Source organism: Aphelocoma coerulescens, chromosome 3, assembly GCF_041296385.1.
Source record: "Aphelocoma coerulescens isolate FSJ_1873_10779 chromosome 3, UR_Acoe_1.0, whole genome shotgun sequence".
Lineage (NCBI taxonomy): Eukaryota > Metazoa > Chordata > Aves > Passeriformes > Corvidae > Aphelocoma > Aphelocoma coerulescens.
The window spans coordinates 110,999,071-111,026,422 of record NC_091016.1 but is presented as its reverse complement, the minus strand read 5'-3'; positions in this window follow the sequence as shown (position 1 = coordinate 111,026,422).

The window sequence follows — 27,352 nt, the reverse complement described above, 5'->3', positions numbered from 1 at the left end:
TAACTTACCTCAGATTTTGGAAACAAAGTATATCCTCCAAACCAAAGGCAAATCAAAGGCAAGCTATCACCTTGGTATTAAGCCAAGCATGAAATCACAGAGCACCAAAGAGAGCCCCTGGGAGATAAGAAATACTTAGAGGCAGGACTACTTCAAAAAGTGTAGGATGATCATCTTGCTCTATTGTACAAGTGGCTTTTCACACACAAATCTGCCACGATTAAACTAATATTTGTGAGCTTAACTGTGATCCCTTCTCCTTTGCTTAATGAAGGACTAATTCCACTGAAGCTGAAGGAATTACTCACATGTGACTGACGTCAGAATTAGGCTTCATACATGGTTTGGATGACTTTGATTTTTTGGGGAGTTCTGTTGAGCCTGCTCTCCCAAATCTTTCTCTTCTTCATTGGAAGCCCCTGCAACATTCAAAGGGGGCTTAAAGTGAATTAACGAATGGCTATCAATGGGAAGAAGCATTTACAGTTGGATTCTGTGGGAGAAACAGCATCTTCACTCAGGAGCAAAGAATATAGCAAATGTCATATTTCTAACACGCCATTGCCACTTTGGCAATGTTTTCAGAACAATTTGGCACAGTGTCCAAATATATTTATCGCTGACAAGTAGCCTGTTCCAAAGGTTTTGAAAAAAGAAAGTGTTAGGCAATGAAAAGAGAGAGAAAAATATAACAATATAAGGGTGATGCCTTTTCCTGGTCTTAAAATCAAGAATCAAACACGGTTAGAAGGGGAAAAGGGGTTTTACCTCGGTATTTATTTTAAGGATTTTTAGGTGCACACGCCCAGGTGGAATGGGCCGAAATGCACACCACAATGCACACCCACAATAGATCAGGTATAACATTATAGGTCTTACTAATTAGCATATCTATCCAAGATTCCCCAATGAGAGGCTCAAGTGAGACCCCCTCCCCAAGGAACCTTCCCCTGGATGGTTCTCTCTTAGTTTACAGAATGTGTTCTGGAGAGGACCTTGGGGTCTGGGGCACACTGATCCCTACCTAGGAGGCTCCTAAGATGTCTAGTCTCCTAGCTTAACAAAATAAGTCTAAGAATGTAGGCAAAAAAACCCACTAAGAACACAAAAAGCTATAAAAAAGTACATAAAAGGGGTATAAAATATAAGGCAAAAAAATCATCATGGCATCAAGGGAAAAGTGGAAAGGCCACTGTGATATCTTGATTGAATGAAAAGCAAAGTTTCTGTGTCTTCACTGCAAGAGAAAAAAGGAGTTTGTGACTGAGAGGCTTTTGAAAGGACCTGTCACAGCTCAAAATCCTAGCAAAGGTGAGGCACAGGTCTCTGGTACAGCAGTCAAGGCAGCCTTTATATCTTTATCTCACTAGTTATAGGGAGATAAAAAAACCACAGTGCCTTGTATCTGAAAAGGCTGCATGTTAACATAACTATCTTAATGCCAAAGAATATCTTGGTTTTCCATAAGAGTAGCTGTGACACTAAGCACTTTTAAGCATTCTATCAGATCATCCAGATACATTATTTTTATAGGCTGAGAATTTATGAAGCAGATACTTCAGAACATAAATTTGGGCTGGAGGTTAGGGATGAAGTGGGGGTTTTGTGCCAAATTCATATTTGTACAGTTCTTGTCCTATCTTCTCCAGCATGCAGCAACACTTAACAGCCCTAAAAAAAGATGCAAAAATTCACTATCTTGCCAGATAACTCTCTTTTATTTTTTCTGCTCTTTTTTCTTCACACCCCACTGATGGCATGATGATTTTTTGCCTTATATTTTATACCCTTTTTATATACTTTTTTAATAGCTTTTTGTGTTCTTAGTGTTTTTTTTGCCTACATTCTTAGACTTATTTTGTTAAGCTAGGAGACTAAACATCTTAGAAGCCTCCTAGGTAGGGATCAGTGTGCCCCAGACCCCAAGGTCCTCTCCAGAACACATCTGTAAACTAAGAGAGAACCATCCAGGGGAAGGTTCCTTGGGGAGGGGGTCTCACTTGAGCCTCTCATTGGGGAATCTTGGATAGATATGCTAATTAGTAAGACCTATAATGTTATACCCGATCTTTTGTGGGTGGGCAATTTGGTGGGGTGCATTTCAGTGCATATGACCTGGGCATGTGCACCTAAAAATCCTTAAAATAAATACTGAGGTAAAATCCCTTTTCCCCTTCTCACCGTGTTTGATTCTTGATTTTAAGACCAGGAAAAGGCATCACCACCACTTTTCCAGCACCCATGCTACAGTTCTGTGAATAAACACCACGACAAAATGGCTTTTGTACCCAGTCCTGAAGAATTTCATTTAATAGATATCATTGTCTATAACTATACATAATATTGACTAGATTTAGTCATAGTGATCTTAGAAAAATAAGTCCTCTTGTTATCCATATGACCAGTTCAAGATGAGCACAGTACCACAGAATCACTGCATGGCTGAAGTTGGAAGGGATGTCTGGAGCTCACCTGGTCCAACCTCTCTGCTCAAGCAGGACCACACAGAGACAATTACCCACAACCATGCCTGGATGGCTTTTGATTATCACCAAGGATGGAGACTGCATGACTTCCTTGGGCAACCTGTGCCAGTGCTGGGTCACCCTCGCAGCAGTGTTGGGTAGCTCATTCTGAAGAAGAAAATATTTGCCCTGTGGTCCAAGGACGACTTCTGCTTCCAAAAGGATATTCAGACCCCCTGGAACCACAACAACTGTAATGGATTTTTTAGGACAAATGGGACATATTCCTAGTATCCGCTGGGAATTATGGATCTGCAGGGGACAAACTGATCTTCAGATATCTTTATCTATGGAAATGAATGAAACTTTTATCCTGTATTGTAAGTCCATGGCTGTTACTGTGCAGAACTCATAGATGTCCTATGGAGCTTCAAATTCCAATAGGTTTAGACAATTGAAGCCACTCTAGGACTATTTTGACTACAAAGCCTGCTTAGGCCCTTCAGACTCCTGTAGCTACCAATATACAGGCACATAAATGTGTTTATCTCAGTCTTGAACTGAATCCCATCCCATCTCTGTTCACTTCTAAGTATATTCTTATTCTTATTCTTATTCTTATTCTTATTCTTATTCTTATTCTTATTCTTATTCTTATTCTTATTCTTGACTACTCTGCACCTGAGTGACTTACATTTCTAGCGCTGACATAAAAATTAAAAGCTACTGTTGAGAGTTTTTAAAGGAAACACAATTTTAGATTTTCAGCTCTTTTACCTTTGCTTATGATTGAACAAGGAACTTCAGTAAAGTTCAGAAACATACTATTTGTGATGGTATGTTTTCTATATGCAAGATTAGAGTAGACTGGTCTGTAACTAAGATTAGGTGATCCCTGGCACAGGTTAGTAATTACTGTAGGTTAAATTGGCTGAAGTCCCCAGGCTGCTACACAGACCTATTCCAGCCTTTTTAGAGCATTCCCTGGTATGGGCTAGGCAATTCAACATTAAATGCTCCTGCATCTAGTTTGTTATTGGATCTAGAGAGCAATGGCAAAACCATTGTGGATGACTGTGTTATTCCCTGTCATGCCACATTACAGGGCATTACATGGACCTGTTGAAGCGACTCCAGAGGAGTGTCACCAAATTGATTAGGGAGATGGAGCACTTTTCCTACAAGGAAAGGCTGAGTGAATTGAGTTTGCTCAGCCTGGAGAAGAAAAGGCTTCAGGGTGACCTAATTGCAGCCTTCCAGTTCCTGAAGGGAGCCTAAGATGTAAAGATGGACAGAGACTATTTACAAAGGCACGTAGTGACAGAACAAGGGAGGGAATGGCTTCAAACTGAAAGAGCATATGTATAGATTGGATATTAGGAAAAAATTCTTTATTGTGAGGCATTGGAACAAGTTTCCCAGAGAAGTTGTGGATGCCCTATTCCTGGAAGTGTTCAAGCTCAGTTTGTCTGGGGCTTTGAGCAACCCAGTCTAATGGAAGGTGTCCCTGTCCATGGCAGGGAGGTTGGAACTGGACGATCTTTTAAGGTTCATTCTCCTCAGTCCAATGGATGTGTGCATGCACAGGACAAGCCAGGCCTTGGCACAGGCTCTGCCTGGCACACAGGGGCAGAGGAGGTGCACTCTGGGCTGATATTTCACCCCTCCTCCCTCCCTCAGAAATTTCAGCCACTGAAACACTTGAACAAAGTTTTGCCTTACTATAATATGAGGTCTTCAGTATTTACATCTTCCACTGCCAAATGTTTTTAGTGTCACCTTTCTGTTTTAAGTAAGTTAAGGATCTTAGTTAACCCTAATCAAGTAACTGCAGATTTTCCAGGCACAGAAAACTAAAATTCAGTGATTTCAGGCCATCCATGAAAACATCTACAAAATCTGAGTTTCTTATTATTTAAATTATTAATTTTATCTGAATGTCATTTCCATTTGTGTTAATTTTGATGTAGTTGGGAAAGTGAGCAGCTAGTGAGGCTGTTAATCAAACATTCCCTGAATCAAAACAACTGGCTAATTAGTTCTAGATGCATATGGGTTTTATTATGCATGAATTAGTTACTAATTCACCCATCCTGCATTTTAATATTCAGCTAGCAAGCTCACATTGGTTTTACAGAAACTTTTGTGTTTTCCCAAACTGAGACCTTTGTTACTTCCTGAAGAGATCCAAATAGTAAATAAATATTTCATGAGGTCTTGGGAAAAACATCCTCTCTTACCTTGTTTAAAGAAAATAGTTTATTGAACAGCAGAAAAAATCAAGAGCTGGGCCATGTTCTTCTCAAACTCAGCCTGGAGCCTAGGGAAAAAAAGATGTTGCTAATAGTGCAATTTGCTGGTGTCAGAAGTGGAAGGGCTGCCAGAGCCTGAAGCCAGCTAACTTCAATTGCTCCCCACTGTGAAGAGCATCTGATCATTGGTGACTCACAGGGTGCATGCAAAAGAAATGAGCCTTGTCATGCTTTAACCCCAGCCAGCAGCCAAGCCCCAAGCAGTCACTCACTCCCCCAGCAGCAGGGTCAGGGAGAGAATCAGAAGGGTAAAAGCTGGAGAACTCGTGGGTTGAGTTAAAAGCAGTTTAATAAGGAAAGCAAAAGCCACACACACAAGCAAAGGAAAAATAGTGAATTAAAACACTGTTTCCCAAGGTCTGGCAGGTGTTCAGCTGTCATACATGAAATCCCTATTTGTGCTTGGTCTTTGCATATTAAGTGCTTTAATTAATTTGAGCTTAATATTTTTAAATTGAATGTTAAAATCAATCCATCAGTCCAGGTACACTAATCAAGTTTTTAATGGTCTTCCGGTGTTTACTGTATACCTTTACAAGTGTTTTAAGATGTGTTGGATGTATTTTTATGTTTTACTTGTATCTTGGTTTCAAGGCAGATTTTAAAAAAACCCCAGTTGCAACAAACAGCCCAGCCCCCCATAAGCACATGACCCTTATCTCAACTAATATCACCCCTCTGACCAGGAGGAGCCATTGGTGGACAGAGGTGGTCTGTCAAGGGGAAAACACCAACCGCCTTGAACCAGGGGGGTGGACTGTGGGTGGGCTGTGGGCGGACTGTGGGCGGAGCAAAAGCTATAAAAGTGTAAGAGAAGACACGCCCACTCTCTTTCCCTTCCTCTCCAGCTTGCTAAGGCAGTGCTGGAGAAGCCTACCCCTTTCTAGGGGCTTTTTAGAAATAGATTTCTTTTTGACCAACCTAAACTGCAAGTTTATTTTTTTCTCTACCTGAGGTTCAGAGCTGTCTTAAGCCTAAAGTTCCTGAATCCCTGCGCTCCTGGGGCATATCTCTCGAGCCATCTGGATCCCAAATTTTTATATTTTGTTAGGTTTTTTTTGCAATTTTTCAACTTTTTTTCTGTTTTAATAAATTGTTTTAATTTCTACAAAGAGTTGTCTCATTCCTCACAACTCTTTTGGGGACTCGTCCGGGATCCTATTTTTGCCCTAAAATCCAGGTATTTTGGTTAATTTTACTATTTTTGAATTTTTGCGATTTTTTTGGTTTTTTGGTTTTTCTCCTTGGATTTTCTGGGCTCCCACAAGGATTACTGCAGCAGAGAAAGGACACCTCCGGTGGAGGAAGACTTGTGGTAAGGCTTGAACCCTTCTTAAAGGGAACTTAGTTAGGGACTTACCCTTTTTAAGGGCTATTCGTTTTTGGGGAACCTCCGAGTGGAATTCCTTTTGTGAGAGAGTGTGTGGGGGCGTTGGCCGCCCCCAGTGTGTGTGTGAGTGTGCTTGAAAGGGTTCATTTTTAAGGGCACCACGAGGGATCACCCCTTTAGAGACACAGAGGGGAGGATCGAGTGTGGTGATCAGCCTTTCTGGGGGGAGGTTTCCACGTTTTAGGGGTGTGCGCAGCCCCAAATTCATTTTTATTAGTGTCTCAGTCTCCTCGGGTCTAGAACTGAGGAGAAACCTCATTTTAAACCCCTCTCTTTTTCTTTTCGCCGCGTGGTCGGCGGCCATTTTGAAATTTCGGGCTGCCGCGTGGTCGGCCGCCATTTTGTGTCCTTTTAATTTGAACTGCACCCCTTTGCCGTTTTAAGTGCATGTGTGAACTTGTTTTAGCTGCACTCTTGTGGTCAGTGCTATCTAGCACCTTTATACTTCCTGTTAGTTTGGAGTGTTTGGGTTATTGGATTGTAGTTGTAATTTGCTTTATCTGCTTTAATCATAAGACACTACTTTGATATTTTGAATTACTGCTTGTGTTATTCATTATAATCTTTTTCCTTTAATTCGGTTATAAATATTTTAAATTTATCTCTCCTTTGCTAATAAAGACAACTCTTGTTTCTTAAATTTTAAGTATATATGTATAAAACTATCTAAATTTCAGTTATACTATAACCAATTTAAATATTCACTAATTATTCTTTTTATAATTAAAATTAATTTTTCTTGCAACATATTTGTTTCTCACCAGCCTGCCATATTTAATTTTTTTCCCACAGATTCGCCATCATATATCTACTAACCCTGCTTGCTTTTCTCTACATTAGTTGTATTGTACTTTATGCTTATAACTTTATTATCATTTTTTTTTATTGTGATAGTGTATTGAATTTAGGTTATTTTGTAATATTATTTCCTTATGCAATATTTTAATTGTTTTATATAATACAATACTTTGGTTTATTTAATTAGAAAAAAAAAAAAAAAAAAAAAAAAAATTTTTTTCTTCTGCACTAGCTGCTTGTTTGCTTCCCAGTAACAAAATGGGACAAGCGAATAGCAAAAAGAAAGACCTAATGAAGAAATACAAAATCTTCCCAGACAGTCCGTTAGGGCAAATGCTCCTAAAGTGGGAAGAAAATCTTTTAACTAAAGAAAAAGACCAGTGTCAAATGATTAGGTACTGTGTTTTTAAGTGGCCAAAACATAAAATTAACAAAGATGGACTCAGATGGCCCAAGTATGGGTCTTCTGAAAAATGGCTTTGTGAGGCTTTGCATTCTTATGTACATTACAAAGCTCCAAAACATTCTGATGAATTAGACTATGCTAAAATTTGGTTAAATTATTGGCAAAAACAAAATGAAGACCAAAGCAAAAAAATAGAATTGGAAGAGGAAACTAAATCTAATTCAATTGGACTTAATAAAAATTCAAACCAAATTTTTTCCATTGCAGAAGAACACAAACAGAAAGAAAAACAAAAACCTAAATTAAATAAACCAAAGTGGGACCCCCTAGACTACCTTCCTCCAGTAACTCCTCCAGAAAGGAGGGTCCAAATTGAACAAGAAAGGGTCCTTCCTTCATCAAGCCACCCAATCGAAAGGGACTCAGAAAATGAGAATGAAAGTGAAAAAGAAAATTCTGTTCCTTCCTGCTCTCACAAAAAGATAACCGGACAAAGGATTTCTTCTAGCCAGGATGGCCCAGCATCTTGCACTAGAAAGAAATCATTTAAAACACCTGACTGTCCCACCTGCCTTAGCACTCCCCATGAGTCTAAAATTTTACCTCTTAGGGAGGTACCCATGGGAAATGCTCAAGGAGGAATTGGTTATGTAGTTGTACCTCTAGCTTCATCTGAGGTACGAGAATTTAAAAAAGAAATGAAAAGTCTGATGGCTGACCCTATTGGCCTAGCTGACCAATTTGATCAATTCCTCGGCCCTAATATTTATAATTGGGGAGAGATACAATCCATCCTTCACTCCTTATTCACCATTGAGGAAAGAAAATTGATTAGAGCTGCAGGAGTGACAGTCTGGGACAGAGAAAATAATTCTAATCAGGGCCCAATTGGAGAACAAAAATTACCACTGACAGACCCTGAATGGAACCCAAATTCAGAAGAGGGCAGGAGGAACATGAAAGACTACAGAAATTTAATTATAAAAGGGATTAGAGAAGCTGTTCCTCGAGTTAATAATATGAAAAAAGCATTTTGTGGGGAACAGGAAAAGGATGAGTCCCCAACAGCTTGGATGGCTCGGTTAAGGAATAACATTCAACTTTATTCTGTCATTGACTTAGACAGTGAGGGAGGCAAAACTATGCTAAAGGTACATTTTGTGCTTCACTCCTGGCCTGACATCAGGAAAAAATTAGAAAAATTGGAAAAATGGCCAGAGAGGGAACTAGATGAATTACTGGAGGAAGCCCAAAAAGTCTTTGTTAGGAGGGATGAAGAGAGGATGAAGGCTAAAAGCCGAATAATGAATAACAGTACTAATGCTCCAATCCACAACCCTCCTACACAAAGAACTTCCCAAAGGGGCATCCCACAACAGCAAACCCAAATCTGCTCTCAGCAACAGCCACAGGTTTGTGTTTGCAATAAACAACCTAACCCAATTGTTCAAAGACCTGAGAGGTTAATTTGCACATACTGTAATAAACCAGGCCACGGGCAGTGGTACTGTTTTAAAAAGCAGAGAGATCAAGGAGTCCTTCAAATGGAGGGACAAATTTTGAACAACTGAAGGGGTCAGGGGCTTTATTCTCTGGGGCAAAAACATCTTAAAGAGCCCTTGATAAAATTAGAAGCTGGACCCCAGAGACAACAAGTGGAGTTTTTAGTAGACACAGGTGCTGAAAGAACCTGTGTCACTGAAACACCTCCAGGATGTTTTATTTCTCAAGATACATTAGATATATATGGTGCTAATGGTGAAAGCTTTGCTGTTCCTGTAATTAAAAATGTAATCCTTTCCATACAAGGACGTACCCATACAGGGGATGTGCTATACCTACCTCAAGCTGGGATCAATCTTTTAGGACGTGACTTCCAAATACCTCTGAGGGTTGGGGTGGTACCGCAGGGTGGAAAAATGACCACTAAATTGTTTGTTTTATCTTTAGTAGATGAGCAACACATTGACCCGGTAGTGTGGGCCAAACCTGGCAACCGGGGAAAAATGGACATCACACCTCTAACAACTGAGTTGCTCCCAAATAGCCAGCCAGTACGTGTACCACAATATCCCCTCTCCAAGGACAAAAGAAAGGGCCTGAAGCCTGTTATCATGGACTTATTACAAGATGGAATTCTTGAGACCTGCAAATCCAGTTACAACACTCCAATTTTGGCTGTCCAGAAACCAGATAAGTCATTCCGGCTTGTACAAGATCTGCGTGAGGTCAATAAGAGAGTCCAAACCAGGTACCCACTGGTGCAGGACCCCTATACACTCCTGAGTCGGGTACCCCCAGCACATGCCTGGTTCTCTGTTATTGACCTTAAAGATGCTTTCTGGTCATGTCCTCTAGATTCTCATTGCAGAGACATCTTTGCATTTACCTGGGAGGATCCAGACACTGGACGCAGGCAGCAGCTGCGCTGGACTCGCCTGCCTCAAGGGTACACCGAGGCACCCACACTCTTTGGCCAAGCGCTAGAAGATTTGCTAAGTTCCTTTTCTCCACCCGAAGGGATTCAGGTAACTCAGTACGTAGATGACCTGCTCCTCTCTGGGGAACAGGAGTCTACGGTAAGAACTGCTACAATTCAGTTACTGAATTTTCTAGGGAGGAACGGGCTGAGGGTGTCAAAACCTAAATTACAATTTGTGCTACAGGAGGTGAAGTATTTGGGACATCTAATTGGCCATGGCACAAAAAAACTCAGTGCTGAAAGAGTAGAAGGAATCCTAAATCTACCACCTCCAACTTCAAAACGAGAAATCCGGCAATTATTAGGCCTATTTGGATACTGCAGACTGTGGATTGATCAGTATTCACAATCTGCCAAATTTTTATATGAAAAACTAATAGAAGAAGAACCTTTTAATTGGACTAATTCAGACACACAAAAATTACAAAATCTGAAAGAGAAATTAACAAAAGCACCTGTTTTAAGCCTTCCTTCACTAGAAAAACCCTTCGATCTATTTGTTAATGTGGAGAAGGGAGTTGCCTATGGCGTCTTGACCCAGGAGTGGGGAGGAGTCAGGAAGCCGGTTGCTTTTCTTTCCAAATTACTAGATCCAGTGTCCAGAGGATGGCCCGTCTGCATCCAGTCCATCGCCGCAGCAGCTGTTCTGGTCTCGGAGAGTCAAAAACTCATTTTTGGTGGAGACTTGACAGTGCATACACCACACTCAATCAAAACCATTTTAGCTCACAGGGCTGCAGAGTGGTTAACTGACCCAAGAATAGTCAAATATGAAGCCATTCTCATGCACTCAGACCACCTGAGGTTAGTTGTGTGTACACACCAAAATCCAGCTCAATTTCTTTATGGGACCCCATCAGAAAAAGAAATTGAACACAATTGCATTGAGATAATTGACATCCAGACAAAAGTCAGAGAGGACCTGGTGGACTGTCCCCTCAATGAAGGGGAAATCCTCTTCATTGACGGGTCATCTCGAGTGGCGGATGGAAAGCGATGCTCTGGCTATTCAGTGGTCGATGGACACCAAATGTGTGTGCTAGAAAAGGGCAGACTGCCACCGACCTGGTCAGCTCAGGTCTGTGAGCTCTATGCCCTAGAAAAAGCACTCCACCGACTAGCAGGAAGCATCGGGACCATTTACACTGACTCCAGATACGCTTATGGCGTAGTCCACACCTTTGGAAAAATCTGGTCCGAAAGGGGGTTCCTAAACACCAAAGGGAAAGATATCCTACATAAGGAATTGATCCTAAAAATTCTAAAAGCACTGCAACTGCCTCAGGTGATCTCAGTGGTGCATATTCCAGGTCATCAATCGGGAACCACAAAAGAAGCTCGGGGGAACAACCTAGCAGACTTGGCAGCAAAAGAAGCAGCAGTGGAAGAAGAGGTAAAAGTGATGGAAGTAAACCAACTTCCAGCTAACACCACCACATCTGACACTATTCCACAAACTAACATTTTACCCACGCCCATTTTTACTGATCAGGAAAAACAGAAATTAGTTTTAATTGGTGCCAATGAGGATTCTCAAGGCCGCTGGTATTTACCAGATAAACGCCAAATTTTAAACAAAAATTTAACCCGAGAAATTCTACAAAATATTCACCAAAGCAATCATTGGGGTTCAAAGGCTCTGGCGGATCACTATCTCAGAACCTTTGGATGCACTGGTGTTTATGAAATAGCCAACCAAATAACCCGGGACTGTGTAATCTGTCAAAAAGTTAACAAAAAGGTAATGAAAAAGAACACGGGCGGAGGAATTGAATTAGCAATCAGGCCTTTCCAAAACATTCAAATTGACTTTACAGAAATGCCTCCTGTCCAGAGGTGGAAATACCTATTGGTAATCGTTGATCACCTTACCCACTGGGTGGAAGCTATTCCAACTGTCAATGCAACAGCCCAGACAGTGAGTAAGGTGATCCTCGAGCAAATTATCCCCCGTTATGGGATAGTCCACCGCATAGATTCAGATCGAGGTACTCATTTTACCTCCCAAATTGTACAACAATTGGCTCAGCAATTAGGAACAAATTGGAGATTACACACCCCGTGGCATCCACAGAGCTCTGGGAGAGTGGAACGGATGAACCAGACAATCAAGAACACCCTCACAAAATTAATGCTGGAAACAAAATGGACCTGGGTAAAATGCCTTCCACTTGCTCTTCTTAGAATCAGGACACAGCCAAGATCTGATTTGGGTTGTTCACCATATGAGATGTTGTATGGATTACCCTACCTTGCTACACCACAAGAGTTGAATGTGAAAGAGTGTGGAAACACCAATGTACAAAAATATGTACAGATAATTGCCAAAAATCTAGAGTTGCTGAGGGAAAGAGGTTTTCTACCACAAACTCCCCCACTTGATTTTAATTTACATCACATCAATCCAGGTGACTGGGTGTTAATAAAATCCTGGAAAGAAAAGTCATTAACCCCATCCTGGGAAGGTCCATTTCAGGTCCAGCTAACCACTGAAACAGCTGTCCGGACATTTGAAAAGGGCTGGACGCATGTCAAGAGGGTGAAGGGTCCAGTGGCACCACCAATTGAAGAGAAGAAACCTCCAGACAAACCATCAAACTAAACACCCTGTTTGAAAGCTCCACTCAGCATCCCTCACTCCAAGTTAATAAAATCCTGTACTCCCAGTTCTTCCCCAGTTATACCTCAGTAATAAGTGCTAGCTACAAGTTGTTAAACTAAGTTGAAAATATTTTGCTGTTAATTCTGTTCTTTGTTATTCCCTTTTACAGATTCTGCCTTCACACAACCATATTGTCACATCAACTGTATAGTAAGGCTCCATTTGAAGCCAGCATTCTCTTCCAATAACAGTCCAATCAGACTCCAAAATTATGGGCACGATAACTCTAATCTTTGACAAGGCCAACCCTAAAATAACCATGAGTTTCCAGAAGCCTGAGGTCACTGAAGAACCATCTGAAGGTGAGATGCCTAAAGAAAGGACAAAAGAAGCAAAGATGACAACCCCCACCAGCAGAGGCAACCCAAATGCTGACAGCTCCTCTCGGGTATGCCTAAAGGGGAAAGTGAGCAACATCCTGCTACTGAGTGTCATCTGTCTCTGGGTCCTCTGGCCTCCCTTTACACAAGCAGCCGACAGCCGCTGTAACAGATGTTACAAGACTGTGTACCAGGCAGAAGGAGGCTCATTTCAAATTCGACACTTTTTCCGAGCACATACTTATGTTAATCCATCTTGTTACAACATAACAAGGTTGAGTATCTGCTCAGAAAAAGGTCACAAGTACTGGATTGGCAAAAACATTGGCACCCAAATACATAAGCAGAAGGGAGAGTGTCCCTCCCAAGACGATTGGCTCTGTTTCAATTTTAGATACATAACCAAGACAGAAGATTTGTTAAAAAGAAAGACCTATGACACTGATCTGATCCAAGAGGTGGTCATAGAAGAAAAGGAAAAACAAAAAGAAAACAATCCTTTGATGTCAAGGAAAAACTTGTTTATTGACCTGGCAGAAAGGATTGGACAGCAGCTAAATTTAACAAATTGCTGGGTGTGCGGAGGAACTTTAGAATCGGAGAGTTGGCCTTGGCGGGGAGTCAGTCTTGGACCCCCCGATTTACTCCGACTGAGTAATCTCTCCCCCACAACCAGACATGACAATGAAACCTGGCTGCTAAGCAATACTGTTATTGGAGAAGAATGCATCTGGAGGAAAGGAAGAAAATTTTTAAAAGAAGTTGGTGAGACAATATGCAAAAGGTACCTGGTAACTGATGGGCAAAAACATTGGTGGATACCTCAAAAACCAGATGTATTCTGGTCTGCAGAAAAGGTTAAAAACAAAAATTGCATTTTGAATCCTGTTAAAAAACTCTGGCAGTGCTGGGATCAAGGAAATCCATATTCTGTCCTGCCACAAATTTCCAAGTACTGGATTACAGCAGCAAGTATACAACCCCACTTCTGGGAAGCACCACAAGACCTTTATTGGATCTGTGGTAACCGAGCTTATTCCAACTTACCACCTCGCTGGAAAGGGAGCTGCACTCTTGGAGCCATTCAACCAAACTTCTTCCTACTTGCTAAAAACGCTGGAGCCCACCTTGGAATCTCCCTTTATGATGAACTTTTCCGTACTAAGAGACATGTAATAGGAGGGACCCAGAGATGGGGAGAAGAAGAGTGGCCACCTGAGAGGATCCTAGAGACTTATGGACCTGCAACATGGGCACAGGATGGGAGCTGGGGGTACCGAACTCCCATCTACATGCTAAACCGGATCATCAGACTGCAAGCACTAATTGAGGTAATCACTAATGAGACCTCTCTTGCTCTTGAACTACTTAACACACAGCAAGGGCAAACTCGAGCAGCCGTGTACCAAAATAGGCTGGCATTGGACTATTTACTAGCTGAAGAAGGTGGAGTATGTGGCAAGTTTAACACCTCAGACTGCTGCATCCATATTGATGATCACGGTGAAGCCATCACCAAGATTACCCAAAACATCAGGAAACTAGCCCATGTTCCAGTGCAGAAATGGCAGCCCTTGATCACTTCTGAATGGTGGGAAAATATTTTCCAAGGACAATGGTGGAAGAAAGCTTTAATTATTGTTGGACTTTCCCTTACAGGACTTATTTTTCTCCCTTGTTTAATCCCTTGTTTCATCCGTCTAATCACCACTGTCGTCCAAAGCATGCCACTGATCCAGGATCTTCAAGGACAACAGCAGCGTCCACCATTCGCTCAAAAGATTATGCATGTCAATAATAGTAACAATAAGAAAACTAGAAAGGAGAGAAAAATTGCCCAGCAAGTGTGGGACAGTTTTAAAGAGCTTGAATCTATCCCTGAAGAGTTATCCACCTCCACTTAAATGCAAAGACCAAAGATGTGAGCATAAGAGAAAAAGGGGGGACTTGTCATACATGAAATCCCTATTTGTGCTTGGTCTTTGCATATTAAGTGCTTTAATTAATTTGAGCTTAATATTTTTAAATTGAATGTTAAAATCAATCCATCAGTCCAGGTACACTAATCAAGTTTTTAATGGTCTTCCGGTGTTTACTGTATACCTTTACAAGTGTTTTAAGATGTGTTGGATGTATTTTTATGTTTTACTTGTATCTTGGTTTCAAGGCAGATTTTAAAAAAACCCCAGTTGCAACAAACAGCCCAGCCCCCCATAAGCACATGACCCTTATCTCAACTAATATCACCCCTCTGACCAGGAGGAGCCATTGGTGGACAGAGGTGGTCTGTCAAGGGGAAAACACCAACCGCCTTGAACCAGGGGGGTGGACTGTGGGTGGGCTGTGGGCGGACTGTGGGCGGAGCAAAAGCTATAAAAGTGTAAGAGAAGACACGCCCACTCTCTTTCCCTTCCTCTCCAGCTTGCTAAGGCAGTGCTGGAGAAGCCTACCCCTTTCTAGGGGCTTTTTAGAAATAGATTTCTTTTTGACCAACCTAAACTGCAAGTTTATTTTTTTCTCTACCTGAGGTTCAGAGCTGTCTTAAGCCTAAAGTTCCTGAATCCCTGCGCTCCTGGGGCATATCTCTCGAGCCATCTGGATCCCAAATTTTTATATTTTGTTAGGTTTTTTTTGCAATTTTTCAACTTTTTTTCTGTTTTAATAAATTGTTTTAATTTCTACAAAGAGTTGTCTCATTCCTCACATCAGCCATCTCCAGGAGAGCAAGGTCCCATCACACGTAACAGTGACTTGGGAAGACAAACACCATCACTCCAAACATCTCCCCTTCCTCCTTCTTCTCCTCCCTACTTTATATACTGAGCATGATGTCACGTGGTATGGAATCTCCCTTTGGTCAGTTTGGGTCACCTGTCCCAGCCTTATCTCCTCCCAGCCTCCCATGCACCCCCAACTCCTCACCAGTGTGGCAGTAAGAAAAGCAGAAAAGGCCTTGGCTCTGCGCAAGCACTGCTCAGCAAAACCCAAAACATCTCTATGTTATCAACCCTGTGTTCAGCACACAGCCCTGTACCAGCCAGTACAAAGACAATTAATTCTATCCCAGCAAAAACCAGCATACCCATGTCTGCAACCAGGAGGAAGAGTAAGAGGACAGAGGCAGTAGATCCTGTCTCTTTACATCTATGGGAGGAAACCAGAGATAGGGGCTGAAAAAATCAAAGGGAGAAGCTGGGTCTGGTGCAGCAGAGAAGTGGATGACTAGGAGAGATAAATCCCATTTACTTTTATTATGAAGATGCTGTATTCATTGTTAGGGAAGAGCAGGCATAAATTTTCTTGCCGCTGTCACACAGAAGCATGACAACAGTGGTAAGGCTGGAAATTATCAATAAACCCTGGCTTTTTGTAGAGAGTCAAACTCCCCAAAACCTCCTGCTGTAGCTTCCTCACAGGAAGCAGTTAAATCCAGAGTTAGTTCAGCACCCATAGGAGAAAATGCAGCTTATGTCTCCAGGTACATCTGGAAATTCTCACTAGCAATTAAAGGCAGGAGATGACAGCACTCAGGGCCAGAGAAGAGCTGGGTCACACAAATGCCCTGAGCTGCCTCCGCTTGCACCATGGGCACAAGCCTTCGTGGGGGGCTGGCAGCACTGCTGGTGTAGAGCATCCCGTTCTCCTTTGGCATGGGGACATGGGGCATGGCTTTGTCCCAAAGCAGCCTTGTGCATGTGACCTGCTCTGTCTGTAAGACTGACCACCAACACATGGACTATCCCCACCACCCCCCCCATTCCTCAGGGCCACTGTGTCTCCAGGGCTGTGCTTGCTGCAGTCACAGGGTATTACCGCAGGCCTGGGCCCTCGGGTATATCACCGTGTCCCGCAGCCGTAGGGAGGAGCAGGAGAGAAGATCCAGCAGGCAGGAACTGTGCAGCAAGATTGATTTATTTAATTATTTTACAAACTCTTTTATAGACCTTTTTCTTCATAGTCTAATTGGACAAAGGATCAGCCACCCCTTGGGGTGATTGGCTAAAATCCTAAAATATCCATTGTCAATATATTTTTCTACTATACCATAAACAAGACTTTTCAAGGTTGCAGGTGGCTTGGTTGTTTACATAACTCTGCTACCTCTTCTGTGAGAGAGAAAAGTCTCCCACGGACTTAGAAAATAGCAAGAAAATCCTTGCTAGCAGCATTTTTGTATCTACAACAGGGCACTGGGGAACTTCCTTGGATATCCATTACAAGGGAAGAAGAATGAGATCTAATGAACCAAAATACAGAACTTAGGATACAGCAGCTAACAACTTGCAAACCTGACAATGACATTTTGTTCCTGTTATGGAGCCTTGAAGATCACTTATTTCTTTATTTTTAATGTGTGTGTTTTGTACTTTGTGTTCTTCTCTCAAAGGTGATTTAAATCTCAGCAGATATTTCCCTTTATTAAAGTGGTATTGAAATTTCCTCAAGCCACTTTGCAAAGTTTCTGGTTACAGATTTTTAGGGACTGTAAATGTTATGTTCCTGTGTCATCCCTTCAGAACAAGATGTTTGATCACTCACAACTGTAACTTTTTGTCTTCCTAATTTTTCCTCAAGCCTAATGGGAGATTGCAGGAGTTGTGGTCCTGAAAGACCACATGCAGCAGGAAGTGAAATGCTTTGTTGGCAGATCAGGCAGAGAACACGCAACTGCATCTCCATCCATGGTGGTCTCCCACAGGGCACAACATTCCAGTGTCATTTATGTGCGTGGCCACTGCCAGGGCTACTGACTGGCACTAGCTATGCTTGATGCAGAGGACAAGTGTTGCATACTGGAATTATACGCTTAATGTTACACAGATGTTTAAAGATTTTCTGTATCAGAACCTCTCCCTTGAGGACACAGTGGCATATGATGAGCCCTTCAGTGAAAGACCCAGTTCAGGAAAGTCCTGTTCAAACTACGCCTGCCATGGCGTAGTGCCCACCTCTTTCATCAGAGGTGGCCTCTTTGCTTACAGTGACCCAAAATCTCTGTGGTCATACTGTAACTCAGATTTCTGAAACTTTCTAGTCCTTCACAAGTGCTTTTGGGGGTGACATCACTGCACAGATGTGGACTGTGCAAAAACCAGACATCCCCTAATGCAGCCACCCAAATCCTAGGGATTTTGTCTGTGCTGAAACTGCAGCTCATCATCTTTAGTCAGTGGCAAGAAACAGCACTTGCGAGGAGAAATCTAGCACTGTGCCTTTGGATGACCAGTCTCTGGAGATGCTTGCTTCTCTCCACCAACATATCCAGAATGACTGTTGTACACTGATATTGGAACAAGGCTGGGTGAGATAAAGTCCTCTCAGATGGTTTTGGATAGGGCACGGAGACTGGAGCTGTATCCAGTAACAGATATGAGCCATTCAGACTGATGTGGGTGTAAGTCCTTCCTCAGATGTTGTCATGTCACGCTTAGCTTTGATGGCACAAGCCTTGGCTGGAGCTCTACAGCCATAGAAGATGCTGACTGCAGCAGACTGTGGCCTGTCCCTGGGAAAGGAGTCTCTGGCACTAATGCAGTGCAGCAGGTGGGGGTCTGATTGCTGCCCCTGGGTGCCTCTCCTTCAGATGAAGGGACACAACAATAGGAGTGTCTTTTCAGCAAAGAATGCCCTGATACTCACAAATTGTTCCACATCATGACAAGGGATAACATTTTGAAATTTCCGAATGAAAAAAAAAAAAGAACAAAATATATCTGGGATCAGTGGAAAAAAACATATTCTAAATACATCCCTTTGAATTTTACATTGCAGGGAAAATGCTATATACTTAACAGGAAATATATTTCTGTTATTACAATGAAGATTTCTAACCTAGTAGTCTAGATTGCAATCTATTATCCTAATGCACTAATAAAGTGGCAATGAAATGTTTTGGCTTCTCCTCGTTGAAGTTTTAGAGAAATTGATTTTTTCCCAAAAACATTGTTTCAATTAAACAGCATTTTTCATTGCAAGATTGTTCTTTGAGAATTTTGAGGTAGCTTTGTCTATGACAAGAAAGATTCATAGATTACAGATGCTGCTGGTCTGAATTTGTCTCCTATATAAACATATTTCCTGTACCATGCTGGATTTGGAGATAAATCTTTTTTCCCAACATAAAATAAGGGAGAAAAAAAATCAGATTAAGAGAGATTATTTTAATCTTAGAACTGTTAGAAAATAGATTGATGTGTTGTCAGAGTGAAAAAGACCCAGAAAGTGAAAGCTAGGGCTGAAAATGTCAGACTTAAAATAAATCTAACCAGGCAAGTTGAATTTTAAATTGTTCCATAATACTACAGTGACACTCTGAGCAGTAATTAAGTTCTCTATTGTTTGCATTCAGTGAAGAATCTTTTAATATCCTGCAATTTATCATTCTAAAACTGCATAGCAATATAATCCACTCCATTCTAAATAGAGCTGTAATTGTTAAAGAAATGGTAAAATGCATCAGAAATTCACCACAAACTGCTGGCATCATTTTTCTTGGGACATGGTTTGGTGATTTGTCATGAGATATTGAGATTAGTTCACTAAAGACAAAATCTGTAGGAGTACTAAGCAGTGAGCAGAATAGAGATGCTCAGACCCCTTCCTGATGAGGAGGTTTCGGGTCTCTTTGCTCCATTTCCTTTGGACAGAGCTCAGGGTCTGTTCTTGGCTGCACTGGCAGATGGCTGTGTTTGTTTTAGTGGGTCGTCCCCACTGAAGTGCTTGCTGGTGTAGATAACAGCAGAACTGGACCTTGCAGCAGTGCTGGACCAGTTGCATGTTGGCAGCATTGTGGCCACTCATGGTTTGCGCGACTTGGAGCTTGGTGCCCAAGCTGACTGCACACATGAGATCAGTGACTATCCATCATACTGAGGCACTGGGATGGAGTCACCCTCACCCAAGTCTGTACACTGAAAGTTTTAAGTTTTAAATTCTAAGTTTGCCCCACAGCTTACAACTTTCCTGGGTCTTAGGACTCCAATGTAAAGCCACAGCACTTCTTCAAAGAAAGAGATGCTCAAGTTAAACAGCTGCTGACAGTTCCCAATTCGGTTGTTTTGGGCCAAGAGAGAAGGTCGTCATCTGTAAGGCAAGCCATTCTCTAACTGATAAAGTCCATTGTCTCCTAATGCATGCCATATTAAGGCATGTCATTTTAAGTCTCCTCAAAGGAGCAAGTCTCCTTCGTCCCTCCTCCTATTAAGCTTCATCAGTTGAGGCTGCAGAGACCTCTTGGTAGCTATTGTCATTGATCACCATGTGGTACCCCTTCCATCAGGAGGCTCCTTTTAATCTGTTCCTCTAGTATTTGGGAAGTCTAGATATGAAAACCTTTAAGCTGAGTACTAAATTCATCACCTGCAGCATGGGATAGTGAAAGAGCACACGATGACAAGTATCCCAGAAAAAGGAAGGGAAAAGGCATGATGGTGTCAAAATCAGGAGAAGCTGCTAATTCCCAGATGTAAAAGATGCAGGCAATCCACTGATGCACAAGGCAGGGACATCTTCCTCATTCCCACAGCATTATTTCTTCCTCAGAAAGTGGCTGCATGCAGACAGTTGCCCACCACCCCATTTCACACCCTGGAGAGCTGAGCCAGATGTTCTTCAAACACAGCTAAAGGCTGCAGGACCCCTGTCCTCAGGAGGACCTCCCTTGTGAAGGCTGATGCCTGACCAGAGAATGCACAGGAGAAAGGGGAGCCACAATGCTGCCCTCACACAGCACCTACTCATTGGTCCTCTCCTGGGCATGAAATGGTCTGTAGGCAAACTTCCAATGAGTATCACAAAAGACAGGGCCTTGGGAAAGGATCTGTGTGTGGAGAGTGGTGGAGGAGAGAAATCATGTGGTGATAAGTGATAAGAAACCAAAACAGGCAGCTGCCAAAACCTGAAATATCTGTAAACACTGACTATGAAGACATGGTTAAGATAAAACATAATGCTTTAACACAGGGTTCAGTGAGTTGAAGACAAGAACCTTTGCTTTGCTCAGTTGGGAAAGAGAACATAAAAAACCTGAACTTTTCACAATGAAGCAGCAAATAATTACTTTGCCTTATTACCCTGTCATCTTCCTCTTCCCCTCAGCCCTCATGAGTCATCACTCATCCCAGTGGCAGTGTCACAGATCTGCTAATGGAAAACACATTCTGCTGGTGGTGCTAAGGACCAAGTTCTCCTCTGCACAGGAAGAGCAGGGAATGAGCAAACAGCTCCAAGCACCCCTGTCTTCCCTCCTTGGCTTTGCTCTGGCATGGGGAAAGAAATGATCTGTGTGCAGGAAGAGAAACTGAGGGCTACAGCTATCCAGGGCAGCTTCAATGCCAGGACACAGGAAAAACAGGGAAAGACAGTTAACATTAAAGAAACTCTGTGAGGACTCAAGGTTTTTTCCTCTGAATTCCCCACATACAGACTCTTTGGTTCCAAAGGCATTATGTTTCCAAACTCAAGTTCCCATCTATAAGTCATTTTACTCATTTCTACAATTTTGTTTTTCAGGGGGAAATCTAGTATTGCAGAAAAAAATGCTCCTAGAATTTTGGGTTCTTTCTCTTTAATTCCACAGAAGTTATCAGAGACAGTAATTAATGAGATGTGGGATTCTAATAATTATTACTATTCTTTCTCATTATTGTGTCTTAAAATATAAAGTTTGCTCATACTTATTATAAATTCTTAGCTGTTCCTAGCCAACCATTCAATTTAAGGACACAAGCACTACAGGTGGGTAAGACACAATTTCCCCCTGTACATTTGTACTACCACAGGTTTCTAAATCTCAGCAGTATCAGAAAGCAAACTATTCTACCCTTTTCAAAGGCTGATTTATTAACATCTCAGAAAGAAAAGCAGCATTGTTAAAAATGCACAGTAATTTGCTGCTCTTAAAATCAATCAAGCACAGCCAGCACTGGCTGCTATATTGACAGGATAAAAACATGAGGCAGCCCACTGCACCAGCTCCAGCACTGCTGGCTGCGATCTCCTCAGGCTGGAGACAAGTGTGAACATTGCCAGCCATGTCCCCACAGAGTTCGCTAAGATCCAGCTAAGAGTAACTTGGAGGCAAGCAGAGAAGTATATAACACTTCCTTAATATCCTTCAGAGGTGCTCAGATGAACTGGAGGTTGAAACCCTGCAAAAAAATGGGCAGCTGGGAGATGTTAAGATGAGATTGACTTCAGAGGGACCAAGGGAACTTTTTTGCTTTGAGTGACTTACAGAAGGAGCTGGGAAAAGGAAGAAGATTCCTGCTGTTCTTGTTTATCCCAGGGGAAATGGGTTGAGCCAGTGTTCTGCAGCACTGTCCAGCCCCACCACTGTGAATCCCTGGTCCTCAGGGTCACAGATACCACATTTCCCAGTGCCTCTTCATTCCAACAGGACACCTGAAATAAGGAACACTCCTCATCATGGCTTTCTGCAGATAAGGATACTGAGATCTATTAGTGGGAACAGTCACATGGTATCTACCACAGGTCACAACTGCTGTTAGCCCTCAAGCCCACACTGTAGAGTCACACCACCTAAGTGAGATGCTCTTGGATGACAGGCCAAAAACATTAAGATCCTTTTAGCCAGGACAACCTGCCAACTGTGGTACACTACTGAGTTCTGTTTCATGGCTGTCTTCTATACTGATGAACTAAATAGTGCCAGAGCCTCTGTCCTACCCCTAAGGCAACAGATACAGCTGGCTGGCATTCTTATTATAAAAAAGAAATGTGTATGACCACACTGCAGTTTTCTACTGGGAGAAGTCTCTGGCTGATGGCACTTTTTGGACCATGCCCAGGAATCCTTTGGGAGAGTTTTAGTTGGTCTGGGATTAAATCACACCATGTTTTTCTCTGCAAATCCATATATGTCCAAGCTTAAGGGCCTGTGGCTACTTACTTGAATAGTCTAAAGGTAGCCTTCTGTAATGCAGATAGTCAATATCTGTGTGCACCTGTGAAATTTTCATGTTCAGCGGAGGTTTTGGAACTACTCTGGTAAGGGATCGTTTACTGGTTTAGAAAGTTGCAAAAAATCCAAAATATAGAATGTAGGACTATCATGATGTCCTGGCCTGATGTTACGAAGCCACTTTACTCTTTAACGGTCGGCTCAATGCCCGAGGATGCTGTGCCTTTAAGAGGCACCCAGGGGGCGGGGCCGGAGCCGCAGGGCCGAGTGCGGGGCGGTGGAACGGCTGAGCCCGACGGCTCGGGGGCTTCGGGGGCCGGCAGGGCTGGGGAGGGAGTGCGCTGCGAGTGCTGTGTTGAGCTTTGGGTTTCTTTTGTGTTCCGGCTAGCTGGAAAAAGGTTCTATTGGTTTTTTCTTGTTCTTTTTCCCTTCCCCCCCCCCCTTGCCTCACTGCCTTCCTTCCCTCCTCGCCGGTCCGGGAAGCCTGCGGGGGTGGCCCTGGCTGGTCCACGCCCGTGTGTCTGTTCCCTCTCTGGGAATTTGTTGTAGTTTGAGGTTGGTTTTTTGTTCGTTTGGTTGGGGTTTTTTGTTTGGTTGGTTTTTTATCCTGTTCTACCCTATGTTGTTTGTGTGTTAATAAACAGGTTTTTTTTTTTCCCCCACTTTCACTTATTGTGACCCATTTGTCTCATTGACCGAGGAAAAGGGGAGGCCCTTGTCCCGTGAGAGGAGGTGCTCATTCCGGAGTGCTTTCTCCTAAAATTTTGTCTCCAAAAACTGAGACACATGGTCACTTCACATTTTCAGTATGATCCTCATCAAATCTGTAGCAGTTACCCTATCCTTTACTCTGAAATGAGTTTATGGTGAAATAATAGTTTTCTGTATAATAATCTTTCTGTATTGTGAGAAGCCACTGAACACAGGGTCTCTCCACAAATGATCAAAACTAGCTACTGAGATTTTCCTATTGAATTTAGGGACAAAAATCTCATATGGCAGCATTTCCCAAGAGTAGGAAAAAAATGAAATGGAAGAGTAGATTTTAAATATTTTTGTGCATTCTCAAAGAAATTTTAAAATACAGAAAATTTAAGGAAGGCGTACTGCTGATTTTTTTTTTTTTTTTTTTTGGCTTGGGTTTGGCTTTTGCTGAACTTCTAGTAGTTACTGGTTAATGCATAATATTCTTTGCATAGGTACCAAAGCACTGTGGTGATGGCTGTGGCATAGAAGCTGAGAAAAGGAAAATGAATTTGAGGCTGTGGCAGACTGAAGGGTCTGTTGCTGTTCTGCTGTGGTATCTTTACTAACATAAGTATTGTAACCATGACATTCTTGCTACAGGAATAACATGATCCATCCTTCCATAAACCCAGAGGATAGTTAAAAACCTTCAGGGCTGATATACTTCCCAGTACAGCTCCAGTTTTTAGAATATTTGTGTATAATAAATGGTTATGGGTGAACTCTGAACAAAATACCTAATCAGTGTCACAAGTGCATCTGTGCTATCTCAGAACAATCTCCCCAAAAGCAGACATCCTCATTTTAACCATAGAGGACATTTCTCTAAGCTGCAGCAACTTGAATGCATCTCATTCATCTTTGTACTCCTGATGAATTGAGTCTAGACTACCAGTCGGGGATTGGGGGAGAATCTGCCTCATGCAATTATCTGTGTTTAAAAAGTGAGTGTAGACATTGGGACTAAACAGCAGGAAAAGGCTCTTACTCAGACTGTGCAATAAAGGGCAATCACACTTGTTATTTGAGTTTCTTGTCTCTTCATGAGTCAGCTTTGCCATTACTCTTACCAGACAGACCGGTGGAAATATTTTGAGTATATCTCACTTCTCCTTTACTTTATGCTGCATTGGATCCCCCCAAAAGAAGTATTCTTATGATCAGACACTAAATGAGGTTTCAGGTTTTGTCTATGCAAGTGGCATTAGAGCCAGCTGATTTTAACAAGAGTTTATGAGGGGCTTGAATCAACTCCACTACATTAGTTCCAGCTAATGATGGATGTGGTTTTATTGGGAGCATTTAGATTTACCACATAATAATTGTTTCAGATCCAGACAGGCTCAATTTACAGACTCTATTTGTCCTTAGGAAAGCTACATTTATTTTGCTGAGCAAAAAATCTGAATATTCAAAAGATGTTTCCCTAGGGTGTGAATGAGGGGCTATTTGGCAGGAATGGAAGTGGCAGCCTGGGAGCCAAGGTCTGCAGAAATCTTTAATCGAAATGTTCTCTCAACCTTCTGATTTCCAGGAGAGCTTTCACATACAGCCACAAATGGAAAATATTTTGCAAGGGAGTATAGGGATAGTGAAAAAATCCTACCATAGTGTTCATGCTACTTTTATTAAGTAAAAGTTACCCTGCAAGGATGGCATTCTGCTCTCATCCTTATTTTGTATCATGAAATTCTATGACTTCTGTGATCACAGAATAGTTTGGGTTGGACAGGACCTTAAAGATCATCTAGTTCCAAGCCCTCTGCCACGGGCAGGGACACCTTCTATTAGACCAGGCTGCTCAGAGCTCTGTTCAACCTGGCCTCAAACACTTTCAGGGATGGGGCCTCCACACCTTCTCTGGGCAACCTGTTCCAGTGCTTCACCACCCTCACAGTAAAGAATTTCTTCTTAATATATAATCTAAATCTGTCCGTTTGAAGATATTCCCCCCTTATCCCACCTCCAGCTTTTTTCTAGGCCTTCCAGGTACTGGAAACTGCTCTAAAGTGTCCCTAGAACCTACTCTTCTCTAGACTGAACAACCCCAACTCTCTCAGCCTGTCTCCATAGGAGAGGTGCTCCAGTCCTTTGATCGTCTTCATGGCCTCCTTTGGACCCACTTCAACAAGTCCATGTCCTCCTCATATTGGTGGCCCCAGAGCTGATGCAGCGCTCCAGGTGGGTCTCACTGGAGCAGAGCAGAGGGACAGAATCCCCTCCCTCGCCCTGCTGCCCACGGAGCTTTTGGTGCAGCCCAAGATATGGTTGGCTTTCTGGGCTGCAAGGACACATTGCTCTTCTTGACTTCTGTGATGATGCCCACAACTTATATCCTAACCCAAGTCCTTCTGCTTTAGTAGGAGTGTTTCCACTATCTTCAATGGAGCCATTACAGAAAGCAATGTAATAAGCAAAGCTGAGATTTCAAGGTCTGTATTTAATGTAGTGTCTTAATAACATGCTTTGCTGTGGAAACTGAGGACAAAGATCTCAGTCTCTTAAATGAAATCTTCCCTTAGTATTTCTGTGCCAAATCAAAATAGTCCAGTTTAATCAAAGAAATAAATGGATAAATGAAATAACTTACAGACATTTATCTTCTACAACTCAGAGAACTGGGAAAGCATATGGTGTTAAGTTCCCAGTGAATTTTTTGGCAGATATTCTGGAAGAATAGTAAAGCAGGAAAGGAGACAGGAAAACATGATACAAAACAAAGAACGTACCACATATAAATGTTTAGTGCTGCACTTTATTTAGAGTGAACCAACTTGTAAAACATTTGACATCAATTTCATTTGAAAGCTGTGAGCATTTACGGGATTTTCTAATGCAGTTAAGTAACTATATTGGAAGAGATTCTTTACTGTGAGGGTGGTTAGGTGCTGGAGCAGGCTGCCCAGGTATATTGTCAATATTCCAACTCTGGCCAGTATTCCAATTCAAAGCCAGGCTGGACAAGGCCTTCAGCAACCTATTCTAATGGGAGTTGTCCCTGCCTATGTCAGGGGAGGCTGGGTCCAGATGATCTCTAAGGTCCATTGCAACCCCTTAATATTTTATGATTCTATCACACAAATCATTAAGAGGGATGAATAATAGCAATATCTGAGACATTAAAACCATTTTATTGTCTATAAATGTCTTTCTGCTGGTAAACCCCAGGTATCTCAGCAGCTCAATCACAGCAACTTTAAACTAGTTCTGTAAGCTGCTGCAGGCACCTTGGCGGTCCAGAAGATGTTGCCACCAATATAATTTGCTCCTGAAGCACTACAAGAACTCACTGCACATAAGCTTAACTAAAAGTGCTAAAACCTACTACTAGGTTAAACAAAACACTTGCAGGCTCAGAGTAAATGGCACTGGCTTTGCTGATACTCAGGCAGATTGCACAATGTGCATGATCCCTACAGCAGATTGCTGTTGGAACTTGCACACCAAGTGGTGGCAGCTGTTTAAAGCCCTGCACAGTGGGAATTAGGTATGGAGAGCAAAGTTGGAGTGGTTAATCTCTCCTCCCACTTTCTTTGAAGCTTCAGAAGCTATCCCTGAGAGTCACTGCAGCCAGAACATAATGTTGTCTTACAATATGAGAAAGCCCCTTTTCTACATTTCTTGGGAGAGACATGTTTCATTTAAGTGGCTAGAGGTACATATGTTCCTAGATCACCTGGGATGCAGCTAACGTTCTTACATGCATTTTGGAAACATCCCATTCATGGGAAAATCTGATAAAACTCTATAATATGCTGTAAAACCCTTCGCAGAAACCAGTGTCAGCTCTCAAAGGAGTGTTTGCCATCAGTCCCACTTCAGCCACAGCAGCTCCCACAAGGAGTTTG